At 47.3% G+C, this 25,404-nt stretch overlaps 1 protein-coding gene across 5 annotated transcripts in view; it reads left to right on the plus strand.

Moving 5' to 3' along the window:
- The first annotated feature begins 511 nt into the window (after positions 1 to 511).
- Positions 512 to 25,404, plus strand: part of PTK2B (protein tyrosine kinase 2 beta) — a 167,307-nt gene continuing 142,414 nt past the window's right edge. Inside the window, exon 1 of one of the 5 annotated variants that reach the window (XM_069728437.1) lies at positions 512 to 1,019. The gene's annotated coding sequence lies outside the window, so the exon portion shown is untranslated. Of the gene's footprint in view, positions 1,139 to 25,404 lie in introns of all 5 variants that reach the window. The other 4 variants (XM_069728438.1, XM_069728440.1, XM_069728441.1 and 1 more) reach the window with 4 other exon arrangements.

The following is a 25,404-nucleotide window of genomic DNA, read 5'->3' on the forward strand; positions in this document are numbered from 1 at the left end:
AGCTGTTCACAATAACAGTAACTTTGCCCAAACTTTTACATGCCGCGGTACATGTGTCCTTTCGATAACTAAGACTTTATCAAGGTGGTGGTTTTACATCCTATAGCTCTTAAGATTTGCTTTTGCTTTCCAGCTTTGAATGTGACGTGTCAGTCTGTACTGTAGTCCTTGGATTCTATTCATGGGCCAGAAAAGCTTACAACGAGCCGTCTCCTCGATCTAATAGAATGCGTCCGCCGCAGTCGGACTCTTTGGGACGATACCTCGATGTAAGAACCGAAACACAATCGTTTATTAGCGCCCGGTCTCGTTTGCACAGTTCCGTATTCACTGACAATGTTACTATTGTTTGCTGATCAGCGGGGCCCCATCTTGTGCGAGAATGAAGGGGCCATGACGCTTCGGAACTTTTATCCGCACTCCTTATAGAATGCTGCAGAACATCGGCGTGTCGCCCAGGAAACAATTCCGGACTCGGACCCCCCCAGCCTACAATAATGACGGTGCGGACACAGGCGGGGGTCCCTGTTCAAGAACAGTAGATGGGAGAATTCTAGAATTCCGCAGGTCTCATGCACATTTCTTTGTCAATTCTTTCAGTGTTTTTTTGTTGCAGATTTCACCCATGCTAATGAATGGGGGGCGGAAACCCAAGTATTTTCTGCAGAGTATTTCGCGCTGTCACATCAGGATTTGCATAAGGACAGATAATAAGTTAATAATATAGTGCAGGAGATATTGGCCCCCTACTCCCCTCCATAAGTGAAGGCTGGGGCTGCCACTTCCTTGCTACAGATGGCAGAGCTCCTCTCACATTCTTCACTTACAGGCACCAGATAAGGAAGTGTGTTGGGTAATCAGGGGTGTGTGCTCGCTATGGGGGGGTTAGGGGGTGGGGGGTGGACCTCCTAGCTGTTCAGTAGCATAGAGGAGGAGTGAGGAGGCGACACACCTGCCCACCGCCACATTCCACAGCCACAGGCAGAAAGACACCACCAAGGCAAGAAGGCGCCCGCCAGGTAAGGTCCATACACCTGATACCACCTCACACCGCGCCAACGACTTTGTTCACACTGACCGTCCATCAGGGGACTGCGATCCGCACAGTCGCCGCTCGATTTACTTGACTTGTATTGAAGTAGGTGAAATTGATACTTTACAGTCAATATTTACTTCTAAAGCGTCACATTGTATCACGTCGCCCACACATCACAGTATAATGCTGCCCCAGAAGTCGCTCCGGATTGCTGATCTCGCCTTACAATAGGCGGAACCGATACTTTGTATCCAGCGCAGGACGATGTGGAAGTGCGGCTTCTACCCAGGGTCATAGCGAGCTCGGGGCTTTACCTCTCGCCTTAGGGAAGGGTTTCTTGGTTTGCTCTGAATTGCTGACAGGGCATGTTGGGAGTTGTAGTTTCATAACAGCTGAAGTCACAGGTTGGAGAACATTGTAGGATATGGTAAAATGTAACAAGAAAATGTCACTGATGTCTGTGAATGTTGGGAGTTGTAGTGTCACATCAGCTGAAGTCGCAGGTTGGAGAACATTGTATTATTGTTATTTATTATTGATTTATATAGCACCATTAATTCCATGGTAGTAAATAAAACAATGTAACAAGAAAAGGTCACTGTTGTCTGTGAATGTTGGGAGTAGTAGTTACATAACAGCTGGAGCCACAGGTTGTAGAACATTGTAGTCTATGGTAAAATGCAACAAGAAAATGTCACTGTTGTCTGTGAATGTTGGGAGTTGTAGTGTCACATCAGCTGGAGCCGCAGGTTGTAGAACATTGTATTATTGTTATTTATTATTGATTTATATAGCACCATTAATTCCATGGTAGTAAATAATACAATGTAACAAGAAAAGGTCACTGTTGTCTGTGCATGTTGGGAGTTGTAGTTTCACATCAGCTGGAGCCGCAGGTTGTAGAACATTGTATTATTATTATTATTTAATTATATAGCACCATTAATTCCATGGTAGTAAATAATACAATGTGACAAGAAAATGTCACTGTTTGTCTGTGCATGTTGGGAGTTGTAGTGTCACATCAGCTGGAGCCACAGGTTGGGGAACATTGTAGGATATAATACAATGTAACAAGAAAATGTCACTGTTGTCTGTGAATGTTGGGAGTTGTAGTGTCACATCAGCTGGAGCCGCAGGTTGTAGAACATTGTATTATTGTTATTTATTATTTATTTATATAGCACCATTAATTCCATGGTAGTAAGTAATACAATGTGACAAGAAAATGTCACTGTTTGTCTGTGCATGTTGGGAGTTGTAGTGTCACATCAGCTGGAGCCACAGGTTGGAGAACATTGTAGGATGTAATACAATGTAACAAGAATATGGCACTGTTGTCTGTGCATGTTGGGAGTTGTAGTGTCACATTGTAGGATGTAATACAATGTAACAAGAATACGTCACTGTTGTCTGTGCATGTTGGGAGTTGTAGTGTCACATTGTAGGATGTAATACAATGTAACAAGAATACGTCGCTGTTGTCTGTGCATGTTGGGAGTTGTAGTGTCACATTGTAGGATACAATACAATGTGTATCATATAGTGGGCAGTGTCTGATCTCATACTTTACATCATATTCTATGTGCGGTCAGGTTGCGATTTGCAGGTATTTGTGTATTTGCCCTCTAGGTGCAGGTGTTAACTCATTTATCTCCTTGCAAGAACTGTTCATCCAGCAGTTTGTTATGGACTGATATCACAATGTGCCGAACCGATTCATTCCAATAGAGGGGCAGCTGATTTATACCACTATACAGCTGTCAGTAGAGGATGTGACCTCTCTGGTTTATTAGACATTATTACACCAGGAAGAGCTGATACTTTGTATATTATATTGTGTATTATACTCATGTCTGAGGCCTCATCCTTCCTGACAATCTACTGCAGCATCTACTTTCACTCAAGTGCATAAACTGTAGCTGCAATGACTTGTTCAACATGTAGCCACACGCAGATGTGATACTGTGTATCAAAAGGTTGTACTATACAAAATAGCTCTGATGTTACTTTATGCCGTGATTTTTCATTATACAGTTGTGACTTCACCCTCTAGGTGTAAGGGTATTTAGATGACTTGAGCTCCTCAATCTGCGAGTGAACACAAAGACTGAGAAGCTGGTGCTTTATATCGAATATGTCATGTACCAAAGTAGTAAGAATGTCTTATGTGTTATGCCATGTCGTGATGTCCCAACAGTTATGTATTTGTATTCACTCTCTAGGCTTAAGGGTATTTAGGTGAGATGAGCTGCACTGACACGCCGAACATGAGAACACAAACTATCTGGTATTTTTTTTTATTGGTAGTGCAATGTATACAAAATAACAAGATTGTTTTATGTGTTATGTCATGGTATAAATTGTCGACAGTTGAATTTTTGTGTCTTCACCCTCTAATTGTCAGGGTATTTAGGAGAGTAGTATTTAACTGGCTTGTTGAGCATGAAAACATTCACAGAACTGCTACTTTGTATGTATGTTACAAAATACAAAATATAAGTAGCGTCTTATATTTTATGCCATGGATTATTGTACCAGCAGATGTGTTTTCACCCTTTAGGTGTAAGGATATAAAGGTGAGTAAAGTAGTATAGGCTTGGTAAACAAGAAGACACTAACAGCGCAGCTAGCTTGTATTTATCATGTGATATGCAAATAACAGCTGTGTCTTATATAGTATGTTCCACCAGTTGTGTCAGTGTGACTTCACCCTCTAATCATAAGGGTATATAGATAAATCATGCTGAACTGCCTTGTTGAGTAAGAAAACACTAACAGAACTCCTTCTATATATCTATCCCTACGAATAGTGGAGTCTTTTTACATATGTCATGTTCAATGTGCCAGCAATTGTGTTGATGTCCTTTCACCCTCTAGTTGTAAGGGTATAAAGGTGAATAAAGCTGTATTGGCCTGTTAACATGAAAAGACCAATAATGCAGCTACTGTATATCTATCATGCAATATACAAATTACACATGTGTCTTATACTTTATGCCATGGTATAATGTGCCACCGGCTATGTTGTTAGGATTTAATTCTCTAAAGCAAGGGTATATAGGTTAATAGTGCAGAACTGACTGGATGAGCAAGAATAAAGCAACATTGCATGATGGATATAGATTCATAGCAATGTGCAAAAAACATTCATTATTCCATGGTTTAATGTGCCAGTGGTTGTATTTTTGCGCTTTCACCCTCTAGGTATGAGGGTATATAGGTGAGTTTAGCTGCATCGGCTTTATAGACATGTTGTCAACAATAATGGAGCTGCTGCTTTGTATCTATCATATGATATACAAATGGCAAGGAGTCATTTGCTTTACCCTGTGATTTAATGTGTCGCTGTTGATTGTGTGTTTTCATCCTCTGGCTATAAGGGTATTTGGGTTATTTAATTGTTGAACATGTTAGCAGAACCAATAAATTCTATCTGCAGTATACAAAAAAACAAGATTGTACCACAATAGCTGGTGATTATTATTCTATGTAACATGTAGTGACTACTTCACATCCCACGAATCACAGTTGTGCGATATTCATGTTGACAAGGGCTTCATTGGATGCAGGTGGAGGTGAGTTACTAGATTTGCTCTGCAGTGTAGCTAATTGATGGGGGTCTATCTGTGTCACCGTATAATGCCTTGACAAATGTTCATATATATCTTCACCCTCTGGTAATTATGGACAGAGTTCACTTAATTTAAAGGGGCTAAACAAAGCAATGAGAATAAGATTTCTCAGAGATCCGTGGGAGGAATTTATTTTATAGGGTCAGGAGTAAACGTGTGCGGAGAGTAACATATCGTACGTGTGTGCAGAGAAGCGCCCCTCATCATTGTAGGCCTGTGTGGTGGGATCATGGCCCCGGAGATGACCAGGTCCCCAGAAGCCTCAGATGAGCAGCCGCTCCTTGTAAGGTTGATGGTTTTCTAGAGACTTGTGCTTGTCCTGTGCGTCCGGCCGATGGATGAGGGTCTGTGTGTCCCACCACAGAGTACAGACTGTAAATGACCCAGCGTCACCGGCGAGCAGCAGAGCCTTAGTGGAGAGGCCACACCGTGCGTGCGGAGGAAGCAGCGCCAAAGTGACAACGCGGAAGAGAGAAGAGGTTAACCCCTCCACTGCCGAGGGCCTCCTGCAGCACGTCTGTTCTCTGCCATTACATAATGTGCAATGGATCACATATGGTGGGATTAGATACACGGCTCAGCAGTCAGTATCACACAGGATAGGATTAGATACACGGCTCAGCAGTCAGTATCACACAGGATAGGATTAGATACACGGCTCAGCAGTCAGTATCACACAGGAGAGGATTAGATACGCGGCTCAGCAGAGAGTATCACACAGGAGAGGATTAGATACACGGCTCAGCAGTCAGTATCACACAGGATAGGATTAGATACACGGCTCAGCAGTCAGTATCACACAGGAGAGGATTAGATACACGGCTCAGCAGTCAGTATCACACAGGAGAGGATTAGATACACGGCTCAGCAGTCAGTATCACACAGGAGAGGATTAGATACACAGCTCAGCAGTCAGTATCACACAGGATAGGATTAGATACGCGGCTCAGCAGACAGTATCACACAGGATAGGATTAGATACACAGCTCAGCAGTCAGTATCACACAGGATAGGACTAGATACGCGGCTCAGCAGACAGTATCACACAGGATAGGATTAGATACACAGCTCAGCAGTCAGTATCACACAGGATAGGATTAGATACGCGGCTCAGCAGACAGTATCACACAGGATAGGATTAGATACACAGCTCAGCAGTCAGTATCACACAGGATAGGATTAGATACGCGGCTCAGCAGACAGTATCACACAGGATAGGATTAGATACACGGCTTAGCAGTCAGTATCACACAGGATAGGATTAGATACACAGCTCAGCAGTCAGTATCACACAGGATAGGATTAGATACACAGTTCAGCAGTCAGTATCACACAGGATAGGATTAGATACACGGCTTAGCAGTCAGTATCACATAGGATAGGATTAGATACACAGCTCAGCAGTCAGTATCACACAGGATAGGATTAGATACACGGCTCAGCAGACAGTGTTACACAGGATAGGATTAGATACACGGCTCAGCAGACAGTGTTACACAGGATAGGATTAGATACACGGCTCAGCAGTCAGTATCACACAGGATAGGATTAGATACACAGTTCAGCAGTCAGTATCACACAGGATAGGATTAGATACACGGCTTAGCAGTCAGTATCACATAGGATAGGATTAGATACACAGCTCAGCAGTCAGTATCACACAGGAGAGGATTAGATACACGGATCAGCATTCAGTATCACACAGGATAGGATTAGATACACAGCTCAGCAGTCAGTATCACACAGGATAGGATTAGATACACAGCTCAGCAGTCAGTATCACACAGGAGAGGATTAGATACACGGTTCAGCAGTCAGTATCACACAGGATAGGATTAGATACACAGCTCAGCAGTCAGTATCACACAGGAGTGGATTAGATACACAGCTCAGCAGTCAGTATCACACAGGAGAGGATTAGATACATGGTTCAGCAGTCAGTATCACACAGGATAGGATTAGATACACAGCTCAGCAGTCAGTATCACATAGGATAGGATTAGATACACAGTTCAGCAGTCAGTATCACACAGGATAGGATTAGATACACAGTTCAGCAGTCAGTATCACACAGGATAGGATTAGATACACGGCTTAGCAGTCAGTATCACACAGGATAGGATTAGATACACAGCTCAGCAGTCAGTATCACACAGGAGAGGATTAGATACACGGATCAGCATTCAGTATCACACAGGATAGGATTAGATACACAGTTCAGCAGTCAGTATCACACAGGATAGGATTAGATACACGGCTTAGCAGTCAGTATCACACAGGATAGGATTAGATACACAGCTCAGCAGTCAGTATCACACAGGAGAGGATTAGATACACGGATCAGCATTCAGTATCACACAGGATAGGATTAGATACACAGCTCAGCAGTCAGTATCACACAGGATAGGATTAGATACACAGCTCAGCAGTCAGTATCACACAGGAGAGGATTAGATACACGGCTCAGCAGTCAGTATCACACAGGATAGGATTAGATACACAGTTCAGCAGTCAGTATCACACAGGATAGGATTAGATACACGGCTTAGCAGTCAGTATCACACAGGATAGGATTAGATACACAGCTCAGCAGTCAGTATCACACAGGAGAGGATTAGATACACGGATCAGCATTCAGTATCACACAGGATAGGATTAGATACACAGCTCAGCAGTCAGTATCACACAGGATAGGATTAGATACACAGCTCAGCAGTCAGTATCACACAGGAGAGGATTAGATACACGGTTCAGCAGTCAGTATCACACAGGATAGGATTAGATACACAGCTCAGCAGTCAGTATCACACAGGAGTGGATTAGATACACGGTTCAGCAGTCAGTATCACACAGGATAGGATTAGATACACAGCTCAGCAGTCAGTATCACACAGGAGTGGATTAGATACACAGCTCAGCAGTCAGTATCACACAGGAGAGGATTAGATACACAGCTCAGCAGTCAGTATCACACAGGATAGGATTAGATACACTGCTCAGCAGTCAGTATCACACAGGATAGGATTAGATACACGGTTCAGCAGTCAGTATCACACAGGATAGGATTAGATACACAGCTCAGCAGTCAGTATCACACAGGAGTGGATTAGATACACGGTTCAGCAGTCAGTATCACACAGGATAGGATTAGATACACAGCTCAGCAGTCAGTATCACACAGGAGTGGATTAGATACACAGCTCAGCAGTCAGTATCACACAGGAGAGGATTAGATACACAGCTCAGCAGTCAGTATCACACAGGATAGGATTAGATACACTGCTCAGCAGACAGTATCACACAGGATAGGATTAGATACACTGCTCAGCAGACAGTATCACACAGGATAGGATTAGATACACGGCTTAGCAGTCAGTATCACACAGGAGAGGATTAGATACACAGCTCAGCAGTCAGTATCACACAGGATAGGATTAGATACACGGCTTAGCAGACAGTATCACACAGGACAGGATTAGATACACTGCTCAGCCGTCAGTATCACACAGGAGAGGATTAGATACACAGCTCAGCAGAGAGTATCACACAGGATAGAATTAGATACACAGCTCAGCAGAGAGTATCACACAGGATAGGATTAGATACACAGCTCAGCAGAAAGTATCACACAGGATCGGATTAGATACACAGCTCAGCAGTCAGTATCACACAAGAGAGGATTAGATACACAGCTCAGCAGTCAGTATCACACAGGATAGGATTAGATACGCGGCTCAGCAGCCAGTATCACAGGAGAGGATTAGATACACGGCTCAGCAGACAGTATCACACAGGATAGGATTAGATATGCGGCTCAGCAGTCAGTATCACACAGGAGAGGATTAGATACGCGGCTCAGCAGCCAGTATCACACAGGATAGGATTAGATATGCGGCTCAGCAGTCAGTATCACACAGGAGAGGATTAGATACGCGGCTCAGCAGCCAGTATCACACAGGATAGGATTAGATATGCGGCTCAGCAGACAGTATCACACAGGATAGGATTAGATATGCGGCTCAGCAGTCAGTATCACACAGGAGAGGATTAGATACACGGCTCAGCAGTCAGTATCACACAAAAAAGGATTAGATACACGGCTCAGCAGTCGGTATCACACAGGAGAGGATTAGATACGTGGCTCAGCAGCCAGTATCACACAGGAGAGGATTAGATACAGGGCTCAGCAGTCAGTATCACACACAAAAGGATTAGATACACGGCTCAGCAGTCGGTATCACACAGGAGAGGATTAGATACACGGCTCAGCAGAGAGTATCACACAGGAGAGGATTAGATACACAGCTCAGCAGTCAGTATCACACAGGATAGGATTAGATACACTGCTCAGCAGACAGTATCACACAGGATAGGATTAGATACACGGCTTAGCAGTCAGTATCACACAGGAGAGGATTAGATACACAGCTCAGCAGTCAGTATCACACAGGATAGGATTAGATACACGGCTTAGCAGTCAGTATCACACAGGAGAGGATTAGATACACAGCTCAGCAGTCAGTATCACACAGGATAGGATTAGATACACGGCTTAGCAGACAGTATCACAAAGGATAGGATTAGATACATGGCTCAGCAGTCAGTATCACACAGGAGAGGATTAGATACACGGCTCAGCAGACAGTATCACACAGGATAGGATTAGATACACTGCTCAGCAGTCAGTATCACACAGGATAGGATTAGATACACGGCTCAGCAGACAGTATCACACAGGATAGGATTAGATACACGGCTCAGCAGTCAGTATCACACAGGATAGGATTAGATACACGGCTCAGCAGACAGTATCACACAGGATAGGATTAGATACACGGCTCAGCAGACAGTATCACACAGGATAGGATTAGATACACGGCTCAGCAGTCAGTATCACACAGGATAGGATTAGATACACGGCTCAGCAGTCAGTATCACACAGGATAGGATTAGATACACGGCTCAGCAGACAGTATCACACAGGATAGGATTAGATACACGGCTTAGCAGTCAGTATCACACAGGAGAGGATTAGATACACAGCTCAGCAGTCAGTATCACACAGGATAGGATTAGATACACGGCTCAGCAGTCAGTATCACACAGGATAGGATTAGATACACGGCTCAGCAGTCAGTATCACACAGGATAGGATTAGATACACTGCTCAGCAGACAGTATCACACAGGATAGGATTAGATACACGGCTTAGCAGTCAGTATCACACAGGATAGGATTAGATACACTGCTCAGCAGTCAGTATCACACAGGATAGGATTAGATACACGGCTTAGCAGACAGTATCACACAGGATAGGATTAGATACACGGCTCAGCAGTCAGTATCACACAGGAGAGGATTAGATACACGGTTCAGCAGTCAGTATCACACAAAAAAGGATTAGATACACGTCTCAGCAGCCAGTATCACACAGGAGAGGATTACATACACAGCTCAGCAGTCGGTATCACACAGGAGAGGATTAGATACACGGTTCAGCAGTCAGTATCACACAAAAAAGGATTAGATACACGCCTCAGCAGACAGTATCACACACGTTAGGCTTAGATACCCAGCTTGTGGGCACACTGTCGCTGTCTGTTACCTATACAGACATTTGGTAGTGTTGGGGATGCGGCCTCCTCTGGAGTGTGGGGTGAATAGAGCAGCGGTTTTGTTACATTGTATCACAGTCGCAGCCACTTTGTGTCTTTCTCTATTTACATTTCCTGCTTCACAGAAACCTTCATCTAAATTCAGCAGAAACCTAAATATAACGTCTGGGTGAGAGACCCCCACTGCCAGAACCACAGAGCGCTGCGGAGCCATATACATGTATATACAGAGCGCTGCGGAGCCATATACATGTATACACAGAGCGCTGCGGAGCCATATACATGTATACACAGAGCGCTGCGGAGCCATATACATGTATACACAGAGCGCTGCGGAGCCATATACATGTATAATACACAGAGCGCTGCGGAGCCATATACATGTATACACAGAGAGCTGCGGAGCCATATACATGTATATACAGAGCGCTGCGGAGCCATATACATGTATACACAGAGCACTGCGGAGCCATATACATGTATATACAGAGCGCTGCGGAGCCATATACATGTATACACAGAGCACTGCGGAGCCATATACATGTATACACAGAGCGCTGCGGAGCCATATACATGTATACACAGAGAGCTGCGGAGCCATATACATGTATACACAGAGCACTGCGGAGCCATATACATGTATACACAGAGCACTGCGGAGCCATATACATGTATATACAGAGCGCTGCGGAGCCATATACATGTATATACATAGCGCTGCGGAGCCATATACATGTATAATACACAGAGCACTGCGGAGCCATATACATGTATATACAGAGCGCTGCGGAGCCATATACATGTATACACAGAGCGCTGCGGAGCCATATACATGTATATACAGAGCGCTGCGGAGCCATATACATGTATATACAGAGCGCTCCGGAGCCATATACATGTATATACAGAGCGCTGCGGAGCCATATACATGTATATACAGAGCGCTGCGGAGCCATATACATGTATATACAGAGCACTGCGGAGCCATATACATGTATATACAGAGCGCTGCGGAGCCATATACATGTATATACAGAGCGCTCCGGAGCCATATACATGTATATACAGAGCGCTCCGGAGCCATATACATGTATATACAGAGCGCTGCGGAGCCATATACATGTATACACAGAGCGCTGCGGAGCCATATACATGTATATACAGAGCGCTGCGGAGCCATATACATGTATATACAGAGCACTGCGGAGCCATATACATGTATATACAGAGCACTGCAGAGCCATATACATGTATATACAGAGCGCTGCGGAGCCATATACATGTATATACAGAGCACTGCGGAGCCATATACATGTATATACAGAGCACTGCGGAGCCATATACATGTATATACAGAGCACTGCGGAGCCATATACATGTATACACAGAGAGCTGCGGAGCCATATACATGTATACACAGAGCACTGCGGAGCCATATACATGTATATACAGAGCGCTCCGGAGCCATATACATGTATATACAGAGCGCTGCGGAGCCATATACATGTATATACAGAGCGCTCCGGAGCCATATACATGTATATACAGAGCACTGCGGAGCCATATACATGTATATACAGAGCACTGCGGAGCCATATACATGTATACACAGAGAGCTGCGGAGCCATATACATGTATACACAGAGCACTGCGGAGCCATATACATGTATATACAGAGCGCTCCGGAGCCATATACATGTATATACAGAGCGCTGCGGAGCCATATACATGTATATACAGAGCGCTCCGGAGCCATATACATGTATATACAGAGCGCTGCGGAGCCATATACATGTATATACAGAGCACTGCGGAGCCATATACATGTATATACAGAGCACTGCGGAGCCATATACATGTATATACAGAGCACTGCGGAGCCATATACATGTATATACAGAGCACTGCGGAGCCATATACATGTATACACAGAGCACTGCGGAGCCATATACATGTATATACAGAGCGCTCCGGAGCCATATACATGTATATACAGAGCACTGCGGAGCCATATACATGTATATACAGAGCACTGCGGAGCCATATACATGTATATACAGAGCACTGCGGAGCCATATACATGTATATACAGAGCACTGCGGAGCCATATACATGTATATACAGAGCACTGCGGAGCCATATACATGTATATACAGAGCGCTCCGGAGCCATATACATGTATATACAGAGCGCTGCGGAGCCATATACATGTATATACAGAGCGCTGCGGAGCCATATACATGTATACACAGAGCACTGCGGAGCCATATACATGTATATACAGAGCGCTCCGGAGCCATATACATGTATATACAGAGCGCTGCGGAGCCATATACATGTATATACAGAGCACTGCGGAGCCATATACATGTATATACAGAGCACTGCGGAGCCATATACATGTATATACAGAGCACTGCGGAGCCATATACATGTATACACAGAGAGCTGCGGAGCCATATACATGTATACACAGAGCACTGCGGAGCCATATACATGTATATACAGAGAGCTGCGGAGCCATATACATGTATATACAGAGCGCTCCGGAGCCATATACATGTATATACAGAGCGCTGCGGAGCCATATACATGTATACACAGAGCACTGCGGAGCCATATACATGTATACACAGAGCGCTGCGGAGCCATATACATGTATATACAGAGCACTGCGGAGCCATATACATGTATACACAGAGAGCTGCGGAGCCATATACATGTATACACAGAGCGCTGCGGAGCCATATACATGTATACACAGAGAGCTACGGAGCCATATACATGTATATACAGAGCGCTGCGGAGCCATATACATGTATAATACACAGAGCACTGCGGAGCCATATACATGTATACACAGAGCGCTGCGGAGCCATATACATGTATATACAGAGCGCTGCGGAGCCATATACATGTATATACAGAGCACTGCGGAGCCATATACATGTATATACAGAGCACTGCGGAGCCATATACATGTATATACAGAGCGCTGCGGAGCCATATACATGTATACACAGAGCGCTGCGGAGCCATATACATGTATATACAGAGCACTGCGGAGCCATATACATGTATATACAGAGCACTGCGGAGCCATATACATGTATACACAGAGCGCTGCGGAGCCACATACATGTATACACAGAGCGCTGCGGAGCCATATACATGTATATACAGAGCGCTGCGGAGCCATATACATGTATATACAGAGCGCTGCGGAGCCATATACATGTATACACAGAGCGCTGCGGAGCCATATACATGTATATACAGAGCGCTGCGGAGCCATATACATGTATACACAGAGCGCTGCGGAGCCATATACATGTATATACAGAGCGCTGCGGAGCCATATACATGTATACACAGAGCACTGCGGAGCCATATACATGTATATACAGAGCACTGCGGAGCCATATACATGTATACATAGAGCCCTGCGGAGCCATATACATGTATACACAGAGCACTGCGGAGCCATATACATGTATACACAGAGCGCTGCGGAGCCATATACATGTATACACAGAGCACTGCGGAGCCATATACATGTATACACAGAGCACTGCGGAGCCATATACATGTATATACAGAGCGCTCCGGAGCCATATACATGTATATACAGAGCGCTGCGGAGCCATATACATGTATACACAGAGCGCTGCGGAGCCATATACATGTATACACAGAGCACTGCGGAGCCATATACATGTATACACAGAGCACTGCGGAGCCATATACATGTATACACAGAGCACTGCGGAGCCATATACATGTATACACAGAGCACTGCGGAGCCATATACATGTATACACAGAGCACTGCGGAGCCATATACATGTATACACAGAGAGCTGCGGAGCCATATACATGTATATACAGAGCGCTGCGGAGCCATATACATGTATACACAGAGTGCTGCGGAGCCATATACATGTATATACAGAGCACTGCGGAGCCATATACATGTATACACAGAGCACTGCGGAGCCATATACATGTATACACAGAGAGCTGCGGAGCCATATACATGTATACACAGAGCACTGCGGAGCCATATACATGTATACACAGAGCGCTGCGGAGCCATATACATGTATACACAGAGCGCTGCGGAGCCATATACATGTATATACAGAGCGCTGCGGAGCCATATACATGTATACACAGAGCGCTGCGGAGCCATATACATGTATACACAGAATGCTGCGGAGCCATATACATGTATATACAGAGCGCTGCGGAGCCATATACATGTATACACAGAGCCCTGCGGAGCCATATACATGTATATACAGAGCGCTGCGGAGCCATATACATGTATACACAGAGCGCTGCGGAGCCATATACATATATATACAGAGCACTGCGGAGCCATATACATGTATACACAGAGTGCTGCGGAGCCATATACATGTATACACAGAGCACTGCGGAGCCATATACATGTATACACAGAGCACTGCGGAGCCATATACATGTATACATAGAGCCCTGCGGAGCCATATACATGTATACACAGAGCACTGCGGAGCCATATACATGTATACACAGAGCGCTGCGGAGCCATATACATGTATACACAGAGCCCTGCGGAGCCATATACATGTATATACAGAGCGCTGCGGAGCCATATACATGTATATACAGAGCACTGCGGAGCCATATACATGTATATACAGAGCGCTCCGGAGCCATATACATGTATACACAGAGCGCTGCGGAGCCATATACATGTATAATACACAGAGCACTGCGGAGCCATATACATATATATACAGAGCACTGCGGAGCCATATACATGTATACACAGAGCAATGCGGAGCCACATACATGTATACACAGAGAGCTGCGGAGCCATATACATGTATATACAGAGCACTGCGGAGCCATATACATGTATATACAGAGCACTGCGGAGCCATATACATGTATACACAGAGAGCTGCGGAGCCATATACATGTATAATACACAGAGCACTGCGGAGCCATATACATGTATACACAGAGAGCTGCGGAGCCATATACATGTATACACAGAGCCCTGCGGAGCCACATACATGTATACACAGAGAGCTGCGGAGCCACATACATGTATACACAGAGTGCTGCGGAGCCATATACATGTATACACAGAGCACTGCGGAGCCATATACATGTATACACAGAGCACTGCGGAGCCATATACATGTATACATAGAGCCCTGCGGAGCCATATACATGTATACACAGAGCACTGCGGAGCCATATACATGTATACACAGAGAGCTGCGGAGCCATATACATGTATACACAGAGCCCTGCGGAGCCATATACATGTATACACAGAGAGCTGCGGAGCCATATACATGTATATACAGAGCGCTGCGGAGCCATATACATGTATAATACACAGAGCACTGCGGAGCCATATACATATATATACAGAGCACTGCGGAGCCATATACATGTATACACAGAGCAATGCGGAGCCACATACATGTATACACAGAGAGCTGCGGAGCCATATACATGTATATACAGAGCACTGCGGAGCCATATACATGTATATACAGAGCACTGCGGAGCCATATACATGTATACACAGAGAGCTGCGGAGCCATATACATGTATAATACACAGAGCACTGCGGAGCCATATACATGTATACACAGAGAGCTGCGGAGCCATATACATGTATACACAGAGCCCTGCGGAGCCACATACATGTATATACAGAGAGCTGCGGAGCCATATACATGTATATACAGAGCACTGCGGAGCCATATACATGTATATACAGAGCACTGCGGAGCCATATACATGTATACACAGAGAGCTGCGGAGCCATATACATGTATACACAGAGAGCTGCGGAGCCATATACATGTATATACAGAGAGCTGCGGAGCCATATACATGTATACACAGAGCGCTGCGGAGCCATATACATGTATACACAGAGCCCTGCGGAGCCACATACATGTATACACAGAGAGCTGCGGAGCCATATACATGTATATACAGAGCACAGCTATAGAGGAACACATCATGTATATACCACCCCACGATACACGTACTGTACACACACATACTGTACCCCACCATACGGACACCGTGTACACACACATACTGTACCCCACCATACGGACACCGTGTACACACACATACTGTACCCCACCAACCATACACCGCAGATGCAAATACATACACATATAATACATATATCCCCCCATACATACATCACACATATATAGGATACACATCCTCTGAGTAGATGATCTGTGGCCTACATCACTGCCGTGTAGGATATACTTATAAGATTGGGTCTCTTAGGGGCCAGTGATGTCTCCATAGTTTGTCCTCCTCCATCAGACTACGGGCACGAGCAGACATCGACGGAGATCAGTCCGATCACAGATTGCAGTGCACGGACTGGCGACAGCTCTCCGACCCGAGCGTAAATACATACCATATACACATACATGACCAGCGCATACTATGTGTACAGTACATACTATATATACATCTGCATAGTGTAAACTTACACAGTACAGTTGTGTGAAAAAGTATTTGCCCCCTTCCTGATTTCCGATTCTTTTGCATGTTTGTCAAAATGCAGTTCTTAAATGAAAGTCTTTATTATTAAGGGAAAAAGAAATCCAAACCTACAGGGTCCTATGTGAAGAAGGGATTGGTCCCTCTTAAAACATGAATTAACTGTGGTTTATCACATATTTGGGATGTTGAGTTCACATTCCCTAGCCACACGTAGGCCTGATTACTGCCACACCTGTTGTCAATCAAGAAATCACTTAAATAGGACCTGCCTGACAAAGTGAAATAGACCAAAAGATAAGTATATACTATCCTGCATTATTATCCCACCTCTCCTATAATATCCCCTGGACCACGCTGTTTCTCTCCAGGCCTTAAATGAGTAGATAAAATCAGAACCTCTTCTCTTTATTTCGTCTTTGGAGCCAGTAGATAACAACAGTCTGAAGATCAATATTGACTTCTGTAAGAGCGTTGTAGGCATGCTCTGTGATACCAGCAGCGGTCATTGTGCAGGAATGAGGAAGAGGTGAGCTGTGACATCATTTATTATTTTCTGTGCAAGAGAGTTGTAAGCATGCTTTTAGGGAAAATATTGCGGGCGTGCCCTGTGGCAGAGTGTTGCAGGCATGCCCTGTGGCAGTGTTGGGGGCATGCCCTCTGGCAGAGTGATGTGGGCATGCCCTGTGGCAGAGTGTTGCGGGCATGCCCTGTGGCAGAGTGTTGCGGGCATGCCCTGTGGCAGAGTGTTGCGGGCATGCCCTGTGGCAGAGTGTTGCGGGCATGCCCTGTGGCAGAGTGTTGCAGACATGCCCTGTGGCAGAGTGTTGCGGGCATGCCCTGTGGCAGAGTGTTGCGGGCATGCCCTCTGGCAGAGTGATGCGGGCATGCCCTGTGGCAGAGTGTTGCGGGCATGCCCTCTGGCAGAGTGATGCGGGCATGCCCTGTGGCAGAGTGTTGCGGGCATGCCCTGTGGCAGAGTGTTGCGGGCATGCCCTGTGGCAGAGTGTTGCGGGCATGCCCTGTGGCAGAGTGTTGCGGGCATGCCCTCTGGCAGAGTGATGCGGGCATGCCCTGTGGCAGAGTGTTGCGGGCATGCCCTGTGGCAGAGTGTTGCGGGCATGCCCTGTGGCAGAGTGTTGCGGGCATGCCCTGTGGCAGAGTGTTGCGGGCATGCCCTGTGGCAGAGTGTTGCGGGCATGCCCTGTGGCAGAGTGTTGCGGGCATGCCCTGTGGCAGAGTGTTGCGGGCATGCCCTGTGGCAGAGTGTTGCGGGCATGCCCTGTGGCAGAGTGTTGCGGGCATGCCCTGTGGCAGAGTGTTGCGGGCATGCCCTGTGGCAGAGTGTTGCGGGCATGCCCTGTGGCAGAGTGTTGCGGGCATGCCCTGTGGCAGAGTGTTGCGGGCATGCCCTGTGGCAGAGTGTTGCGGGCATGCCCTCTGGCAGAGTGATGCGGGCATGCCCTGTGGCAGAGTGTTGCGGGCATGCCCTGTGGCAGAGTGTTGCGGGCATGCCCTGTGGCAGAGTGTTGCGGGCATGCCCTGTGGCAGAGTGTTGCGGGCATGCCCTGTGGCAGAGTGTTGCGGGCATGCCCTGTGGCAGAGTGTTGCGGGCATGCCCTGTGGCAGAGTGTTGCGGGCATGCCCTGTGGCAGAGTGTTGCGGGCATGCCCTGTGGCAGAGTGTTGCGGGCATGCCCTGTGGCAGAGTGTTGCGGGCATGCCCTGTGGCAGAGTGTTGCGGGCATGCCCTGTGGCAGAGTGTTGCGGGCATGCCCTGTGGCAGAGTGTTGCGGGCATGCCCTGTGGCAGAGTGTTGCGGGCATGCCCTGTGGCAGAGTGTTGCGGGCATGCCCTGTGGCAGAGTGTTGCGGGCATGCCCTGTGGCAGAGTGTTGCGGGCATGCCCTGTGGCAGAGTGTTGCGGGCATGCCCTGTGGCAGAGTGTTGCGGGCATGCCCCGCGGCAGAGTGTTGCGGGCATGCCCTGCGGCAGAGTGTTGCGGGCATGCCCCGCGGCAGAGTGTTGCGGGCATGCCCCGTGGCAGAGTGTTGCGGGCATGCCCCGTGGCAGAGTGTTGCGGGCATGCCCCCTGGCAGAGTGATGCGGGCATGCCCCGTGGCAGAGTGTTGCGGGCATGCCCCGTGGCAGAGTGTTGCGGGCATGCCCCGTGGCAGAGTGTTGCGGGCATGCCCTGTGGCAGAGTGATGCGGGCATGCCCCGTGGCAGAGTGTTGCGGGCATGCCCCGTGGCAGAGTGTTGCGGGCATGCCCTGTGGCAGAGTGTTGCGGGCATGCCCTGTGGCAGAGTGTTGCGGGCATGCCCTGTGGCAGAGTGTTGCGGGCATGCCCTGTGGCAGAGTGTTGCGGGCATGCCCCGCGGCAGAGTGTTGCGGGCATGCCCTGCGGCAGAGTGTTGCGGGCATGCCCCGCGGCAGAGTGTTGCAGGCATGCCCCGTGGCAGAGTGTTGCGGGCATGCCCCGTGGCAGAGTGTTGCGGGCATGCCCCCTGGCAGAGTGATGCGGGCATGCCCCGTGGCAGAGTGTTGCGGGCATGCCCCGTGGCAGAGTGTTGCGGGCATGCCCCGTGGCAGAGTGTTGCGGGCATGCCCTGTGGCAGAGTGATGCGGGCATGCCCCGTGGCAGAGTGTTGCGGGCATGCCCTCTGGCAGAGTGTTGCGGGCATGCCCTGTGGCAGAGTGTTGCGGGCATGCCCTGTGGCAGAGTGTTGCGGGCATGCCCTGTGGCAGAGTGTTGCGGGCATGCCCTGTGGCAGAGTGTTGCGGGCATGCCCTGTGGCAGAGTGATGCGGGCATGCCCTGTGGCAGAGTGTTGCGGGCATGCCCTGTGGCAGAGTGTTGCGGGCATGCCCTGTGGCAGAGTGTTGCGGGCATGCCCTGTGGCAGAGTGTTGCGGGCATGCCCTGTGGCAGAGTGTTGCGGGCATGCCCAGTGGCAGAGTGTTGTGGGCATGCCCCGTGGCAGAGTGTTGCGGGCATGCCCCGTGGCAGAGTGTTGCGGACATGCCCTGTGGCAGAGTGTTGCGGGCATGCCCTGTGGCAGAGTGTTGCGGGCATGCCCTGTGGCAGAGTGTTGCGGGCATGCCCCGTGGCAGAGTGTTGCGGGCATGCCCCGTGGCAGAGTGTTGCGGGCATGCTCAGTGGAGTAGACAGTAGTAATAGCTGTGAGATCTGCAGGAATGTGGCCGGGTTGTTTGCACTCATCACCGCGGAGGGTAAATCTGACAGTCAGCGAGGAATGTGCAGCCCGGGGCGATATCGTCTGTGGCACCCAGAGGGTTAACGAAAGCTTCCTATTTAGTCTTCCAGAAGAGGAGCAGGAGCCACACAGATGTGTATGGGGTCCATGTATCATCACAATAGAGGGGGCTTCCACTTTTATGCACATGCAGAAACTTTCCGACAGACTGTGCGCTTTATTTTTCTCACTATATCTCGCCTTGCTGTCAGTGAATGGAAACATTTTTCACATCCAGATGCTCAAAACAAAAGTTGTATTTGTGGGGGTTGCAGTTTTGCAGCGGCTGCAGTTGGAAGCTTTTGTCTTTTTTACTGTTCCTTTAAGAATCCACCCAGGAGGGGTCTCGTACCCCCCATGGTCTGGCGCAGCATCTCTGCATCTATACACCGTGCTATCTATGTCCGGAGGTCTCTGCTCCTCCGCAGCCGTCAGCCGTTTCCTGAGCCGTGACCACATTGTATGTAAGAGACACCAGAAGAAATTCCCTGCAGCCAAGAACGGGGGTCTTCTAATATTCACAAAGAATTAGAGGGTCGTCTCTAACATCACCAGTTGTCATTTGTCCAAAGGATCAATGATGACCTGTGGATCGGTGGGAATCTCACCACTGGAGACCACTTGGATCTCGACACTGAGGTTCTGAAAAGTCCCACTGGAATGGGGCAGTGGCCGCGCCTGGGCACCATCAGGGGTATCAATATGGAGGAAGCTGGGGCTGCAGTTGCACCCGGGATCTGGACTGTAACGTGGACCCAAGTGACCCATGTGCGAGGAAAAAGGAATTTACTATTAAAGACCTATCATAGTAGGGGGCCCTGTTGGAGATTTAGCATTGGGCCCCTGAGCTCCAAGTTAGAAGACACCTGGAGATAGCATGTACAATGGTTATTCGGCAATGCCTGGCGTGGTGGACAGCGGGCACCAGGGGCGGAAATATCATTGGTGCAGCCACACGGGGGCCCAAGAGGTAAAGGGGCCACTTCTATCTCCAATGCAGCAAGCCAGAATTATCGGACAACAAAGGGCCCATATACTGTTGTGTCCTCCATGCACATTCTCATTATAGAGCCCTATCTCACAAGTCACCAATTTGCAAATTATTCGCAAATTTTTTGGATTATTGCAAACTTATAATGTTGGAAATGAGCCTTAAAAAAGGGGTAAACTTTGAAAAATGCCAACATTCATCACTCGGAAAGTCTTCTGGTCTTCTGCCGCCAGTCCTCCATTATGATGCAGACTCTGTAGTTGTATCTAGTTGTGTAAGAAGCTTAGGGGTCAGTAGAAGACCCCGTAGAGACTTCTCCGACACCAGCAGGGGTTGTCCCGGGTCTACAGTATCTCCACGTGGCTGCAGATTTGTGAATACTCACCATGCAGGGAGTCAGGATTCTCTGGTGCCAGGAGCTGCAAGTTTGCAATTTGGATACAGAAGGTCACCTGCAGACTAGTCGTTCCACAGCCTCGCTCGATACAAGTGAAAGGTCACGTCTAGTCGGAATGTGGCCCGAAGTATCAAAATCACATGATCGCCTGCTCCTCGTGCCAACACTGAAGAATCCTGGCAGCGTGCAATGAGTTATTGCAAAATCGACTGATAATGTTGGATGATGAAAAGTGATCTAACGTGCGGGCTTATACTGAGATCGAGCCCTGAGATAAGCTCACAAGTTCACAACTCTGGATAAGCTGAAGCGAAGAAGTTAGAGATATATTGAGGCTGAAATCCAGAAATTACTAGGAAAAAAGGGTTTGTGTAACAACCAATATTACTCCCTTATTACCGGTACTTCTAATGGGCTTCACTGGACCTCCAGGTGGCAAATCTGTGCAATTAAACAGTGAAATGGAATGACATCCATTGGTCATTTGGGGACACCCGAAGGAAACCACCTTGTGAGTCAAATAATCGTTCCTTAAAAGAAAGGGAAAAAAGTTGAACTTGACCAATGGGTAATGGCCCACAGCATACATACATCTGTAGTAGTGTTACATTGTGTGACCAAATCGTCCCTTGGCTTCCGGGAGACATTACCAAGCCACCCAACGCTGGTCTACTGCCATGTTCCTCATTGCCTCATCTTACATCATGGGATTGGGGGGGTAGCAGCCACCACCATCATCTCCCGCAAAGGGTATGTAGTAGAGATGCTGGGGTAACAATGTGGGCTACCAAGAATATAGGATGACCCTGATGATTCCCACGAAAGGGTGGAGAACCAATGGTGGTCACCTAAGAAGTGTCGTAGATTTATCGCCAGCTATACATGGAAATCGTCTTCCCTGATCACTATTGATCCCTACGACTGGAAGTGCCAGATTGATATTCTTGAGCAATAGAACATCAGTTTTAAAACAAATAATTGGATCACAAAAGGAGATCGCAACAAAAAATACCAAAAGTGATCAAAAAAATATTTAAAAAAATCACAAAAACCCTAATGATGTGAGAGATCCGTGAAGAAAGAACGCACAGCTGGAAGGTCCTACCTAGGTGCCAAGGAGGTTGCAGATGGGCTCAGGTGTTTGGAGAGGTCCAAAGACCTATTTGCCCCATAATAAGTCTTTGGGAGAACATATGGCACATGGTTTGTGGGGGGTCCTTGTACTGAAGCCAATGAGATTGATGGAACAAATGGTCAATATGTCATTACTGTGCTGTGGCCAAGTGTAAACTAGTATAAGGGCAGATTGGCCATGTTGGTTTGGAATACAGAGAAACCATATTTTGGACATACTTGTCTGTGTAGAAAAAAAATGTAACTATGAAGGTTGACATCATCTTTAGGTCTAAAACATCAGAGCAAGTAATGGCCCTCTCTTCCGTGTGTGGAGCTTCGCGATAAATGCCGTAAATATCAGGTTTATTACATCTACTTTAAATTTAACAGTCGGCCCCGTAACAAAGGAAGAATGCCCGGTAGAAAGTCTCGAGGCGGTGACTACAGACGGGAAGATGTTGAGTGGTGACATTTAGGATCAATGTGATTGTATCTCTAAAGTCAAAATGTTATTTCTTCAGAATAAAACAAAAAACTTTTCCACGAGGTGGAAAAATGAGTTGTAATAAATTAAATACTTCAAAGAGACCATTTCCTTCTGGTAAACCTGTGATATGAATTGTAAACTGCTCATCAAAATACCAAGTCTAAAATATGGTAGGATCAAGAGTTGCCTGGAACGAGAGGGTGACCAAGGAACAACTGGGCTAAGACTCTGAGATAAAGGAGGAGTGTGAAGAAAACTGGTAGACGGTAGAGGAATGGTGTAATAAGGAGAACCAAGGAAACAGTTGGTATGTAGATAATGAGATAAAGAAGAAGATAATGGAAGGCGATAAGTAAAATAAAATGGGCAATGAGGAGAAGGATGCCACATGGCAAGGAAGCAGATGGAATTCACAGTGGGCATAAAATATAAATTGTAGAAGATGGTGGGTCAGATAGGCAAATGGTTGGAGACGGTGGGCCAGAGAGGCAGATTATAGAAGATGGTGGGCCAAAGAGGCAGATTGTAGGAGATGGTGCGCCAGAAACAGACTGTAGGAGAAGGTGGGCCAGAGAGACAGATGGTAGAAGATGGTGGGTCAGAGTGACAGTTTGTAGGAGATGGTGGGCCAGGGACACAGATTGAAGGAGATGTTGGGCCAGGGAGGCAGATGGTAGGAGATGATGGGTCAGAGAGGCAGATTTGTAGATGGTGGGCCAGAGAGGCAGCTTGAAGGAGATTATGGGCTAGGGAGGCAGATGGTAAAAGATGGTAGGCCAGAGAGGCAGATGTTAGGAGATGGTGGGTCAGAGAGGCAGATGTTAGGAGATGGTGGGTCAGAGAGGCAGATGTTAGGAGATGGTGAGTCAGAGAGGCAGATGATAGGAGATGGTGGGTCAGAGAGGCAGATGTTAGGAGATGGTGGGTCAGAGAGGCAGATGTTGGGAGATGGTGGGTCAGAGAGGCAGATGTTAGGAAATGGTGAGTCAGAGAGGCAGATGATAGGAGATGGTGGGTCAGAGAGGCAGATGTTAGGAGATGGTGGGCCAGAGAGGCAGATGTTAGGAGATGGTGGGTCAGAGAGGCAGATGTTAGGAGATGGTGGGTCAGAGAGGCAGATGTTAGGAGATGGTGGGTCAGAGAGGCAGATGTTAGGAGATGGTGGGTCAGAGAGGCAGATGTTAGGAGATGGTGGGCCAGAGAGACAGATGTTAGGAGATGGTGGGTCAGAGAGGCAGATGTTAGGAGATGGTGAGTCAGAGAGGCAGATGTTAGGAGATGGTGGGTCAGAGAGGCAGATGTTAGGAGATGGTGGGTCAGAGAGGCAGATGTTAGGAGATGGTGGGTCAGAGAGGCAGATGTTAGGAGATGGTGGGTCAGAGAGGCAGATGTTAGGAGATGGTGGGCCAGAGAGGCAGATGTTAGGAGATGGATGGCCAGAGAAGCAGATGTAGAAGATGGTGGGTCAGAGAGGCAGATGTTAGGAGATGGTGAGTCAGAGAGGCAGATGTTAGGAGATGGTGGGTCAGAGAGGCAGATGTTAGGAGATGGTGGGTCAGAGAGGCAGATGTTAGGAGATGGTGGGTCAGAGAGGCAGATGTTAGGAGATGGTGGGTCAGAGAGGCAGATGTTAGGAGATGGTGGGCCAGAGAGGCAGATGTTAGGAGATGGATGGCCAGAGAAGCAGATGTAGAAGATGGTGGGCCAGAGAGGCAGACTGTAGGAGATGGTGGGTAAGAGAGGCAGATGTTAGAAGATGGTGGACCAGAGAGGCAGATGGTATAATATGGTGAGTCAGAGAGGCAAATGGTAGAAGATGCTGCTCCAGAGAGACAGATGTTAGAAGATGGTGGGCCAGAGTGGTAGATTGTAGGAGATGATGGGCCAGAGAGGCAGATGGTAGAAGATGGTGGGTCAGAGAGGCAGATGTTAGGAGATGATGGGCCAGAGAGGCAGATGGTAGAAGATGGTGGGATGTAATGGTAATTTGAAAAAGTCAGGGAAGCAAAAAGAGTTTGGAGAAGAGGGTGAGCTAAGGAGGCACTTAGGACAAGTTGCTGGGCTAAAATCTCCTAATGAGAACAATAAATGCTGAAAATACATTTCTGACTGCTGTTGTCTCCCACATGACCTACATTTACTGTCAGTAGGTTATAAAAAATGGGAGAAGGTTGATGCAGAGGAAGTGAGTAACACGTGACAGCAAGATCATAGTACACAGGACTCTATTGTAGTTTGTAGCCATGGTGATACATGAGAGCTGTATACCCAAATGGACAGATTGATAAGCTTCCGGACTCCTCAACGGCCTCTTAACCTACTCTCGGTGCC

The sequence above is a fragment of the Ranitomeya imitator genome, chromosome 5, assembly GCF_032444005.1.
Source record: "Ranitomeya imitator isolate aRanImi1 chromosome 5, aRanImi1.pri, whole genome shotgun sequence".
Taxonomy (NCBI): Eukaryota; Metazoa; Chordata; class Amphibia; order Anura; family Dendrobatidae; genus Ranitomeya; species Ranitomeya imitator.